A 14,013-nucleotide genomic window follows, 5' to 3' on the forward strand; every position below is an offset into this window, starting at 1 on the left:
ATAGTATCAAAACAAAAGATGAAGCGTACAAATTAGCCAGAAAAAGCAGCCTACCAGAGGACTGGGAGAAATTCAGAGACCAGCAGAGGAGGACAAAGGGCTTAATTAGGAAAGGGAAAATAGATTATGAAAGAAAACTGACAGGGAACATAAAAACTGACTGTAAAAGCTTTTATAGATATGTGAAGAGAAAAAGATTAGTTAAAACAAATGTAGGTCCCTTGCAGTCAGAAACGGGTGAATTGATCATGGGGGACAAGGACATGGCAGACCAATTGAATAACTACTTTGGTTCTGTCTTCACTAAGGAAGACATAAATAATCTGCCGGAAATAGCAGGGGACCGGGGGTCAAATGAGATGGAGGAACTGAGTGAAATCCAGGTTAGCCGGGAAGTGGTGTTAGGTAAATTGAATGGATTAAAGGCCGATAAATCCCCAGGGCCAGATAGGCTGCATCCTAGAGTACTTAAGGAAGTAGCCCCAGAAATAGTGGATGCATTAGTGATAATTTTTCAAAACTCTTTAGATTCTGGAGTAGTTCCTGAGGATTGGAGGGTAGCTAATGTAACACCACTTTTTAAAAAGGGAGGGAGAGAGAAAACGGGGAATTACAGACCAGTTAGTCTAACGTCAGTAGTGGGGAAACTGCTAGAATCAGTTATTAAAGATGGGATAGCAGCACATTTGGAAAGTGGTGAAATCATTGGACAAAGTCAGCATGGATTTATGAAGGGTAAATCATGTCTGACGAATCTTATAGAATTTTTCGAGGATGTAACTAGTAGAGTGGATAAGGGAGAACCAGTGGATGTGTTATATCTGGACTTTCAGAAGGCTTTCGACAAGGTCCCACATAAGAGATTAGTATACAAACTTAAAGCACACGGTATTGGGGGTTCAGTATTGATGTGGATAGAGAACTGGCTGGCAGACAGGAAGCAAAGAGTAGGAGTAAACGGGTCCTTTTCACAATGGCAGGCAGTGACTAGTGGGGTACCGCAAGGCTCAGTTCTGGGACCCCAGCTATTTACGATATATATTAATGATTTGGACGAGGGAATTGAATGCAACATCTCTAAGTTTGCGGATGACACGAAGCTGGGGGGCAGTGTTAGCTGTGAGGAGGATGCTAGGAGGCTGCAAGGTGACTTGGATAGGCTGGGTGAGTGGGCAAATGCATGGCAGATGCAGTATAATGTGGATAAATGTGAGGTTATCCACTTTGGTGGCAAAAACAGGAATGTAGACTTTTATCTGAATGGTGGCCGATTAGGAAAGGGGGAGATGCAACAAGACCTGGGTGTCATGGTACACCAGTCATTAAAAGTAGGCATGCAGGTGCAGCAGGCAGTGAAGAAGGCGAATGGTATGTTAGCATTCATAGCAAAAGGATTTGAGTATAGGAGCAGGGAGGTTCTACTGCAATTGTACAGGGTCTTGGTGAGACCACACCTGGAGTATTGCGTACAGTTTTGGTCTCCTAATCTGAGGAAAGACATACTTGCCATAGAGGGAGTGCAGAGAAGGTTAACCAGACTGATTTCTGGGATGTCAGGACTTTCATATGAAGAAAGACTGGATAGACTCAGTTTGTTCTCGCTAGAATTTAGAAGATTGAGGGGGGATCTTATAGAAACGTACAAAATTCTTAAGGGGTTGGACAGGCTAGATGCAGGAAGATTGTTCCCGATGTTGGGGAAGTCCAGAACAAGGGGTCAAAGTTTAAGGATAAAGGGGAAATCTTTTAGGACCGAGATGAGGAAAACTTTTTTCACACATAGAATCTGTGGAATTCCACAGAGAATCTGGTGAATCTGTGGAATTCTCTCCCGCAGAAGGTAGTTGAGGCCAGTTAATTGGCTATATTTAAGAGGGAGTTAGATGTGGCCCTTGTGGCTAAAGGGATCAGGGGGTATGGAGAGAAGGCAGGTACAGGATACTGAGTTGGATGATCAGCCATGATCATATTGAATTGCGGTGCAGGCTCGAAGGGCCGAATGGCCTACTCCTACACCTATTTTCTATGTTTCTATGTTTCTATGTACGAAAAGGAAAATGCGGGTACAGTGACAGGGACAAGAATGGCAAGCTTGCCATCCACTGCTCCACTGCCCCACATGACAAAAAATATTATAGTGTGCAGTAAAGGGCATGGTGAAAACCAGAAGAAGATCATCGCTGCTTTCATTGAGCATGAATGAAAATTTTCCTCTCTGGTGCTTTCCTGCTCTGCTTCTCCAGTTATTGTCACATCTGTTAGTGAATCGGTAGTAATGAAAGAAAACTCAATGCTAGCATTTATTTCAAGAGGACTTGTATAGAGAAACAGGGATGTAATACTATAAGGCGCCTGTAAGGCTGCATTTGGAATATTGTGAGCAATTTTGGGCACCATGTCTGAGGAAGGATGTGCTGGCTCTGGAGAGGGTCCAGAGGAGGTTTACAAGAATGATCCCAGGAATGAGTAGGTTAACCTGTGATGAGCATTTGTCAGCATTGGGCCTGTACTCGCTGGATTTAGAAGATTGACGGGGGACCTTATTGAAACTTCCAGAATAGGGAAAAGCATGGATAAAGTGGATGTGGAGAGGATGTTTCCACTAGCGGGAGAGTCCAGGACTAGAGGTCATAGCCTCAGAAGTAAAAGGCGTTCTTTTAGGAAGGAGATGAGGAGAAATATATTTAGTCAGAGAGTGGTGAAAATGTGGAATTCTTTGCCACAGTCTGTAGAGGCCAAGTCAGTAGATATTTTAAATGCAGAGAAAGATAGTTTTTTGATTAGTACAGGTGTTAGAGGTTATGGGGAGAAGGCAGGAGAATGGGGTTAGGAGGTAGAGATATTTCAGCCATGATTGAATGCATAGTCTTGATAGGCTGAATGGCCTAATTCTAGTCCTATCACTTATGACCTTATGACTTCATGACCTTATGGTTATCCCTGACATAATTCAATGAAGCATCTTTCATTTTAGTGCAGGCAGAATGAAAAATATGTTCTCACCTGTAATGAAAGTCCCCAGAAAGTGGAAAAGGTATTGATGCAAATAAATTACTGACCATACATTTCGGAATATCTGATTTATGACTACCAATTCTAACATGGTTATGGAAATTCACCATGTAATGTAGAAAAGGGTTTTCAACAACACAATAATGAGACCTATCTGCATAGATTCATAGAGTGATACAGTGTGGAAACAGGCCCTTTGGCGAAACTTGCCAACAATGGCCATCGTGTCCCAGCTAAACTAGTCCCACCAGCCCGTGTTTTGTCCATATTCCTTAACCTGTCCTATCCATGTACCTGTGCAACTCATTCTTAAACATTGGGATAATTCATGCCTTAACTACCTCCACTGTTAATTTGTTCCATACCCCTACCACCCTTTGTGTGTAAAAGTTAAGGGCCTGTCCCACGAGCATGCAACTGCATGCAGCAAGCGCGACCTAAGATGGTCGCTTGAGCCGTACGGCCTCGCGGGGTCAGTCCCACTTCGATCGCCGGAGCCGTATGGTGTTGTGCGGAGCTGGCCCCGACATCGCGCGGGGCTCCAAAAAACTGACATTGTCCAAAAATTCCGCAACCGCATTGAGGCCGTACGCACTGCCTCGACGGGAGTGCGCAGCGTCTCGACGCCCAATGCAGCGTCTTGACACCGTAGGCAGCATCTTGACGGTGTACGCCTTTGCTCGAACTTCACGTCAACTCATACGGGATCACTCGACCTCCGCGCGGCCCCCGCTTCCGGTTTGGTCGCACTCGCCGCATGCAGTCGCATGCTGGTGGAACAGGCCCTGTACGGGGATCACTCGACCTCCGCGCGGCAACCGCTTCCGGTTTGGTCGCGCTTGCTGCATGTAGTAGCATGCTCGTGGGACAGGCCCTTAACCTCCCTCATGTTTCAGGCATGTTTCAGGCATTTGGGATCGAATCTGGGCTACTGGGCATTGTTTAGGTATCCTTGCTTAATGGAGGATGTTAATGGTTGGGAAGCATTCCAGAGAGGTTTATTAACTTACAACTGGAAGGGGCAGGTTGTCTTGTTGGAGTTCAGAAATATGAGAAGGATCTGGAATACATCATAGAAAATTTTGAGGGGTCTTGACTGAGCTGAGTTTGTGTTTTCCATTATGAGAAGTTATGGAACTCAGCATAAATGTTTTAAAATAATGGATATCTATTTAATACAAAGATGAGATTATATTCTTTCTCTACGATTGATGGGAGCATGTGCAACCCTTTATCTCACCAGGCAGCTGAAACAGTGTTTTTGAACATTTTGAATATTTTGAATATTTTTTAGGCTCATATGCCTATTGGGCCTGTCCTACTTAGGCGATTTTTTCACCGACTGCCGGTGAATGTCATAGTCATAGCAGGTCGCCGAAAAACTGGCAAGTGGACCCCCCGTTTGACAATGTCTACGACAATGTCTACAACAACCTACCACCTAGTCGACGTCAAGCTACGGCAAGGTACCGACAACCGGCGACCCATTAGCACGTCCACCAACGACCACACCCACGACAACCTACGTCCGCCCGCGACGAGCTAAGACAATGTAGGACCATGTCGGCGACAACTGAAGACAACTTAAGACAATTCAGTCGCCAGGACCTGTCGCCGGTTGTCACCAATGGAATTCACCGAAATCAGCACCGGCGACAACCAACGTCACCTGGCGACAACCTACGTCATCCTGGCGACAATCTACGACAGCACCTATGCCAGGAGAAGTCAAGCTACACTCATTGGCGTCAATCCAATTGTCGGCGACTGTTGCCGAAAAGTTTTGAACATTTCAAAATCCAGCGGCGACCAGAAAAACGCTACGATTCTTTGGGCGACTGAGGAAACTACTCATGACCATACAGGCGACTCCCTGGCAACTATGTGGCGACAGCCTAGTCGCCTGTAGTCGCCTAAAAAATCGCCTGTGGGACAGGCCCTTAAGGCCCTATGGACAGCTCATTTGATAGTTGGTCGGCCTATCTCACCCACATGAGCAGCAGATGCTGCAGCTGCTTCTCTGTCAACCCCACACATTGTTAACTGCTAATATCAGATTATGGCCTCAAGAGCAATGTCACCCCATTATGTCTATTGAGGCCTCTGTGAAAGCAATGTTGGTCGACGCATATTAGTCAAGTGTCTAACAAAGCAAATAGAACTCTTGGCCTTTTCAAAACAAATTTTCACGCATGTAGTACATCCGGCAAAGAGAATACCTACAAATCTTTGGTCAGGCCCAAATTGGAGTATTGTGGAACCATATGGGATCCTTTCAACACAACAACAAAATCACCCTGGAGAAAGTACAACGCCGAGCAGCTCGCTTTGTATGTAATGACTACAAGCGCAAATCAAGTGTGAATAATATGCTGACTTCTCTCAGATGGGATATCCTAGAGCTCCGCAGAATCAGGCTAAGACTTATTGCAATTTACAAGGAGATTCACAAAATCATGCCATCAAATCTCCCGTCATCCCAGAGCACCAACTGCCATGAAACAAAACAAAATAACGGTCCCTACATCATCAACTCGCTAAATTTCAATAAACTTTGCTACCAATATTCCCTTTACCCAAGGACGATAAGGGAATGGAATAGGTTACCACCCAACGCACGTGCTGCTCCTGATGTTAATTCATTTAAAAAGTGGATTGAGCAACTAGATCTCCTCAACTTGGCCAAAAAGGCCCATTTCAAAATTTAATCACTACACTACTGATTCCGACCTGCGCGAGATAACCACTGATGAGGTGTTTGCGCAGTAATCAACCAGAACCTGAACCAGAACCAGAACCTATGTGTAATGTTGTCAATTCAGCAGTCATTGTAGCAGCCTTGAAAATGTCCCAAAAGGCTGCCTTCTTTCTACGGGGGGTGGGGGGTAGATGATTGGAAGTGGGGACCTCACGGTGAATGAAACTCCTGGAAGACCAATTTCTGGTTTCCACACAACTGTGTATTTTATCAGAAAGGACCATCTGTCATCCGCAATCAACTCCTCAACCCTACCTGGATTGGGTCATGTCTACCAGAGAGCAGTCTCCACCATGAATTCTCCTTGTGCTGCCAGCTCTTTATATACATGGAATAAAGGTAGGACACAGAGGGGAACTTTATTGTCCAATACCATGGGTTCGCCTATGATGTCTTCTGGACGATGAACAGAACACGGTGTCAGACCTACGACGTTTCCGTCCGAAACTGCAGATTGCCAGTTCCACTTTGGTGCTGCTGCCTCTCATCCATGCCCTCTGCTGGATGCAATGACATTGCAGGTGGCAAGGAAGAGGACAAGTATCCAAGCTGAAAGAAAGCTGAAGAAGGGTCTCCACCCGAAACTTCACCCATTCCTTCTCTCTGGAGATGCTGTCTGTCCCACTGAGTTACTCCAGCTTTTTGTGTCTATCTTCAGTTTAAACCAGCATCTGCAGTTCTTTCCTACACAACTACATCACTATTACTGAGAAACAGCTTCAGCCAAGCTTTCAGTTACCTGTGCTATCATTACATTCAATAACCAATAGCCATTAAGGACAATCCAGGGCCAATATAAGTTACCTCAGGCTTTTAAATAGTGCTTGTCATGCTATTTAAAACACATTTTAAAAATAATTGAAGATTAGTGGAGGACTGCTTATCTCCATATTTTATGTTCTATATAATTTAAATTTATTATGCTTAATTGCACTTCGTAAAATATGCTGGAAATGCTCATCATATCAGATAACATCTGCAAAGATAGCAACAGAGTTAATATTTCAAGTTAACAATCCTTCATCAGAACAAAAATAGAGAGAGAAGAAAAAGGTACAGGTAGTTCTGCTATAAATAATACCCAGTAATTACATTCCTAAGGAGTCCTGTGTTATAGAAAATTGAGTTATAATGATTAAGGATGATTATAACATAAGGGGATTAGGGATTAGAAAGTGTAGGAAAGAACTGCAGATGCTGGTTTAAATCAAAGGTAGACACAAAATGTGGAGTAACTCAGCGGGTCTAGGCAGTATCTCTGGAGAGAAGGAATGGGTGATGTTTTGGGCTGAGACCCTTCTTCAAAGATTCAGGGATTAGAAAGTTTCAGATTTCCATTAACAATACTGAGCTAACATGTGGGGATCATCTCAAGGAACTCCCAAATAGAGTAGGAAGGAACTGCAGATACTGGGTCTGAAGAAGTGTCTTGGCTCGAAACGTCACCCATTCCTTCTCTCCAGAGATGCTGCCTGTCCCGCTGAGTTACTCCATCGTTTTGTGCCCAACTCCCAAATAGCTAAGTTTATAGCTATTTGAGAGTTAGACATCATTTTAACCTGGGCGAAGCACAATGTTTTGTCAAAGAAATCTGAAAATTTCTAATCCCTATTCCCCTTTCCCCCATTGACACAATGATCTTTATAACACAATTGTCATTGTTGGTGAGGCTGCCTTTGGAGTATTGTGTTCAGCTTTGGTTGGCCTGCTAGACGAAGGATATACCTTTTGTTGTTGTTGTGTACCTTGTGCCTTGTGACTGTCGGCAGACCAATTTCCCTCTGGGGATGAATAAAGTTTTATCATATCATATCGTGTCGAATCGTTAAGCTGGAAAGAGTGCAGAAAAGATTTACAAGCATGTGGCCAGGCTTGAGGGCCTGAACTAAAGGGAGACATTGGGCAAGTTACGACTTCATTCCTTGGAGAGTAGAAGGATGAGGGTTGATCTTAAAGAGGTGTATAAGATCATGAGGGGAATAGATAGGGTAGATGCTCAGAGTCTTCTTTCCAAAGTAGAGGAAACAGGAAACAGGGGACATAGGTTTAAGGTGAGAGGTAACAGATTTAATAGGAACCTGAGGGGCAACTTGTTCACACAATGCATAATGGGTATTTGGAACGAGCTGTCCAGGAAGTAGCTGGGGCAGGTACTATAACAATGTTTAAGACACATTTAGACAGGTACATGAACAGGAAAGGTTTAGAGGGATACGGTCCATGAATATGGTCCACTCTGAATCTTGCCTTCACCTTTACCTGAATGGCAGGATGATGAGTTTGAGAAGGAGGAATAAGATCATGAGCGCAATCAACTCCCACAACCAAACTTCTGGAACTCTTAGGACTAGCTCCTGATAGAATGTTTCACATGTTCCAACTCTCTCATCTCCACTCCATGAAGCACCTGCCCAGCTTTAATATCCTCTATTATTTGCATACAATGGCCTAATTTTTGGAAAAGCCTAGGAATCATGTATTCATCTTGGTAACTTCTTCCATTTATGTTACCCTCTAAGAAGCATGCTCTCCACTAAACTTGGCCTCTTATTCATCTCTTTTCATGCCTGAGAAGATGCCTCTTATTCATGCCTGAGAAGATTATGGAGAGTCAAGGAAGACTCTCTTGAACTTCCACAGGTGCACAGTAGAGAGCATGCTGACTGGTTGCATCGTGGCTTGGTTCGGCAACTTGAGCACCCAGGAGCGGAAAAGACTACAAAAGTAGTAAACACTGCCCAGTCCATCATCGGCTCTGACCTCCCTATCATCGAGGGGATCTATCGCAGTCGCTGCCTCAAAAAGGCTGGCAGCATCATCAAGGACCCATACCATCCTGGCCACACACTCACCTCCATGCTACCTTCAGGTAGAAGGTACATGAGCCTGAGGACTGCAACGTCCAGGTTCAGGAATAGGTACTTCCCCACAGCCATCAGGCTATTAAACTCAACTGAAACAAAACTCTGAACATTAATAGACCATTATCAGTTTATTTGCACCTTATCTGTTTATTTATTCATGTGTATATATTTATATCATGGTATATGGACACACTGATCTGTTCTGTATTCATGCCTACTATATTCTGTTGTGCTGAAGCAAAGCAAGAATTTCATTGTCCTATCTGGATTGACACATGACAATAAACTCTCTTGACTCTCTTGACCCTTGACTTGACTTGACTTTTAATTTTCTCCACTGGTCTTTGTGTGGTCTTTGTGTGGGCGAGTGGCAGGAGTATCTGGAGAGATGTTAATGGGCATGTGTGAGAGAATAAATTACAGGATAATGGGATTGCTCTGAAAAACACCATAGACTCAATGTACTGAATAGCCTCCTTACACCTTATATAAAATATAGTTTTTGGAATCAACTTCTTAATGTTCACTGATTTTCCATCTCTCGTTCCACTCTGTAAAATATATCCCTTTAACCAAGTTTTTGTTTCTCTGCCCCGAGAGAACTTCTGCAGCTTGGCATCAACGGTGAATTGCTAATGTTCACATGAAACACTGGACCATACTAAATATCTCTCAGACTCGTGAGTTTGTATTGCTGTTATAGTTTGTCACAAATACCAGGCCAGAATTTATGATGAGCATCAAGCCGTCCACATTCCAAAGAATTGCAGCCTCCTGTTGCATGGTTCCCTCAGCAAGAACTACTGAGAGAAGCCATTTCATCCATCATGCTTGCACTGCTTGCCTGCCTAAATCATTTTAACAATACCCCAGCATGCGTTTAAAATGGGACCATGTGAAGGGACACTGATGATGCACAGCTTGTCTCCTGTTCATAATAAAGATAGAAAACTATCTCCAACAACACCCAATGCAATGTGCAGGATGGATGCGTTGCAATATACCAAAGGTCTGAAGAAGGGTCTCGACCCAAAACATCACCCATTCCTTCTCTCCGGAGATGATGCCTGTCCTGCTGAATTACTCCAGCTTTTTGTGTCTATCTTCAGTTTAACCCAGCATCTGCAGTTCATTTCTACACTTTAAATTTACAATATGCTTTCAAATATATTGAAAAGGTGTAAATGGAACAAAATAAAAGTTTCCTTTGGTAAGCAAATTCTTGTAACATAATCTGCATCCATTCAATATTTTTTATTGAGGAAGCATTGTGTTTTTATACTCTGAATATCTATCCCAAATTATTCTGGACTAAAATCTGCAGTCTATTGCACAATAATTGATCTTAAGCCTCAATGCGATGCATTTCATAATGTCTGAGCCTTGATGTTATTGCTGTTGTTTGAACTCGTGTTTATTAACAAAGTGAAAAATTCTGGTTTCTATTCCATCCCCTCTCTTGCTCTTAGTGGTTTTGCTTGATTGAATCCTTCAAAGCTGACAGTTGCTGTGGTTTTCCGATCAACACATCACATCACGTGAACCTTGTTGATTTATGTGTTTATTTACTGTTTTTCCCGTTTATACAAAAGCAATGGCTGAAATCAAAAAACTGACTGAAAATTGTGCAAAACAGCATTTTTTATGTGAAAGAAAATTAAAACTGCAAATATGTTATATTCACAAATATTATGGATACATCTGAACTGTGGTGATCTGAGTCCCCAGGAACTTGAATATTTGAAGTATACGTATTCTTATCTGCTTGTATTTACGTTATTTTCTTGGGAAAGGTATATATTCTCATTGACATCAGCAGCAGTTACTCCCCCTTTACTCTACCTTCTGAGCAAAATATAATATATACATTAATGTTCAAGTCTTATATGGGCTGATTAGTAAGTTTGGAGATGACAAGAAGATTACTGGAATAACACATGGTGAGGAAGGTTGTCAAAGTATAAAGAAGGGTATAGATCAGCTCCAGAAATTGGCAGAGAAATGGCAGATGAAGCTGAATCTGACCAGGTGTGAGGTATTGCACTTCCAGAGGTCGAATGCAAGGTGAAAAAATACAATTAATTACACGATTGAAAATATATATTAGGCCAATGGTTCAGGTTTGCATGATATCTGCATTAAGATTGGATCCATCATGGACCCATTGTTATATCGCTTTGCATACCACCATGGAGTAACTAGGAAATGGAAACAAATTTTCACTGGTAATCAATTCAGTGGAGAGGATATATAGAATGTGCTTGCATCTGCTGGTGTTCAGAAGTGTGAGAGTTGTCTTAATTTAACCATTTAAGATCCAGAGTGGGCTTGACAAGGTAGATGCAGAGTGAATATTTTCTCTTGTGGATGAATATGGAACTAGGCATCACTGTTTAAAATAAAGGGTCTCCCATATAAGACACGGGTGAAATGAGCCTCATTTTTAAGGATCAGTGGAGAGAGAGTCATGGATTATTTTATTAATTTAGAGGTAGAAAGATACAATAAGCAAGGGAATGAAAAGTTATTTGGGGTGGAGGGGAATATGGAGTCGAGGGTACAATCATGTCAGCCATGATCTTATTAAGTGGTAAATCAGGTTTGAGAGGCTCAGTGCCCTTCTACTGCTTTGAGTTCATATTTGTACATATGTTCTGTTGAGGTTGAGTAATTGTTAATCCTGCCCTTTCTCAATCACACAGTTAGCACAAATTAGTTTTATTCCCATTCTAATGAAAGAAGTAAGAGGCAAATTAAAAAAAGAACAAATATAATTCCAGTACTGTACAATTTTAAGAGGTATACTTTCAGCCGCCTATCTAGAAACGATGGTAGAGGCAATCATAACAGGTTTATTGTGAACAGCGTAGTTAGATTTATGAGGATTTGGACATTTAATATCACCAACATTTTGATTTGGTCCAACCACATCTACGATACAACCAAGAAAATACACCAATGCCTCGACTTCCTCAGAAGGCTTAGTAAATTCAGCATGTCTCCAACAACTCTTATGAATTTCTACAGCTGCACCAGAGAAAGCATCCTATCGGATGCATCACAACTTACTATGGCAGCTGTTCACAGTGAGAGAAATAAAGTCAGAGTCAAAGAATGAGAAAAATAATTAGAGTCCGAGAAAGAAAGAGACTTAGAGAGAGAGAGCGAAAGAGAAATACAATCCAAATGTGTGAGAGAAAAAGACTCATTGGCAAATTTGATGTTCTGTTTTATGACAATCTGCTGGTTTTATAGTCACCTTCAACAATACTAGCTTTTTTATTCCAAATGTATTTAAATAATTGAATGTAAATTCTCCAGCTGCTATATATTACTTTTCTAATTCCTAGGCCATGTGGAACAAAAATGGAAAGGCTGGCACTTGATGCCTACCCCTCTTTTCCCTCAGAAAGGGGCAGCCTCAGACTATGAGGCAAATCTTTTGATTACAAGCTCAGTAACATTGCTGCTGAGATACTGTGCCCTATTTTTATTGCATTCCTCAGTGCTATAGTGCATGTCAAGTACTTCACAGTGAATGAAGTACTTTTAAAAAATGTATTCCCTGTGGTAATTAAGAAACCACAGAAGTAAATTAGTACAAGTTGAGTAGCAGTAAGTCATTAAGGGATCGAATACGGTGTATTTCTATGGTTAACCTGGTTCACCTGCTTTAACTGTTCATTTCAAATTCATTTTCCTGGATATGCGTGTCGCTGGCACACATTATTGCCCTCTTCTAATTGCCCTTGAGAAGGTGGTGGTGAGCTGTCTTCTTCAATAGAGACATAGAAAGTAGGTGCAGGAGTAGGCCATTCAGCCCTTCGAACCAGCACCGCCATTCAATAAGATCATGGTTGATCATCCAGAATCAGTACCCGTTCCTGCTTTCTCCCCATATCCCTTGATTCAGTTAGTCCGAAGACCTATATCTAACTGTCTCTTGAAAACAGCCAGTGAATTGGCCTCCACTGCCTTCTGTGGCAGAGAATTCAACAGAGTCACAACTCTGTGGGTGAAACTCATCTCAGTCCTAAAGGGCCTACCCCTTATTCTTAAACTATGACCCCTGGTTCTGGATTCCCCCAACATCGGGAACATTTTTCCTACATCTAGCCTGTCCAATAATTTTATATGTTTCTATAAGATACCCTCTCATCCTTCTAAATTCCAGTGAATATAAGCCCAGTCGACCCATTCTTTCATCATGTCAGTCCCGCCATCCCGGGAATCAACCTGGGTGAACCTATGCTACATTCTCTCAATAGCAAGAATGCCCTTCCTCAAACTAGGAGACCAAAACTGCACATAAAGCTCAAAGTGTGGTCTCACCAGGGCCCTGCACAACTGCACCAGGAACTCCTTTCTCCTATGCTCAAATTATCTCGCCATAAAGGCCAACATGCCATTTAATTTCTTCACTGCCTGCTGTATCTGCATGCTTACTGAGTGATCAATGTGATCAATGAGTACTCTTGGTGAATGTATTCCCAGGGTGCTGTTGAGGAAGGAGTTTCAATTATATAACTGCCTCATATGACCAGTCTGAATGTTAAATTAAACTATGGTTGTCTTTCTCCTCAGCATCATTTTGCTGCACTAACCTGGTAGCCCTTGGCTTATAATATAATATAATATATGTTATAATATAAGGCTTCCTGCTGCTAACATATACACAGCAAGTTCCCATAAACTGCAATGTGCAATAACCAGTTGATCTGAATTTTTGACAGATAAATCATCATCGTTGAAAACATCAAAGGGCATGGTATGCTATGTTATGTAAGACAGTGATCGCAACTTCTACTGAAGTGTGGATGGCCGTTGGCTTGCTAGGAGCTCATCCGACCTTTGACAGGTCGTGTTTTGGTCCTGCTGGGGGTCCACAGACCCCTCCTCACCTGGCAAACCAGGTGGGGGTGACGGTTTAGTCGTTGACTATCCGACCATGGAGCACGTAGCACAGAATTACATGGTACCCGTGGCGGGGGGGGGACGACTCCCCCCGACCTGACCTGACAGAAAAACACTTGCTAATAAATGCGAATAGGGTTTAAGAACCCGGCCTTTCATTGACATAAAGTGTATTATTATAGAACAGCAATTCCTCAGCATCAAACTTGATTTTTGTACTGGACTCCTGGTATAGGATTTGAATAAACATATAGGATTTGCCGTCTGGGCCTCGTACTCTGCCTCCTTTGCCTCTGCCTCTGCCACAGCTGGTGTAATGCTCAATTATGTTTTTTTTTTAAGTGTAGTTGCAGAAAACTTGAACTAAAAACAGAATATTCTGGAAACAATCAGCAGATCAGGCAATACGTGGAAAGAGAAACACAGTAAACATTTCAGGTTGACAACCCTTTGGCTCTGTGATGA

Source organism: Amblyraja radiata, chromosome 3 (genome assembly GCF_010909765.2).
Source record: "Amblyraja radiata isolate CabotCenter1 chromosome 3, sAmbRad1.1.pri, whole genome shotgun sequence".
In the NCBI taxonomy this organism is placed as follows: domain Eukaryota; kingdom Metazoa; phylum Chordata; class Chondrichthyes; order Rajiformes; family Rajidae; genus Amblyraja; species Amblyraja radiata.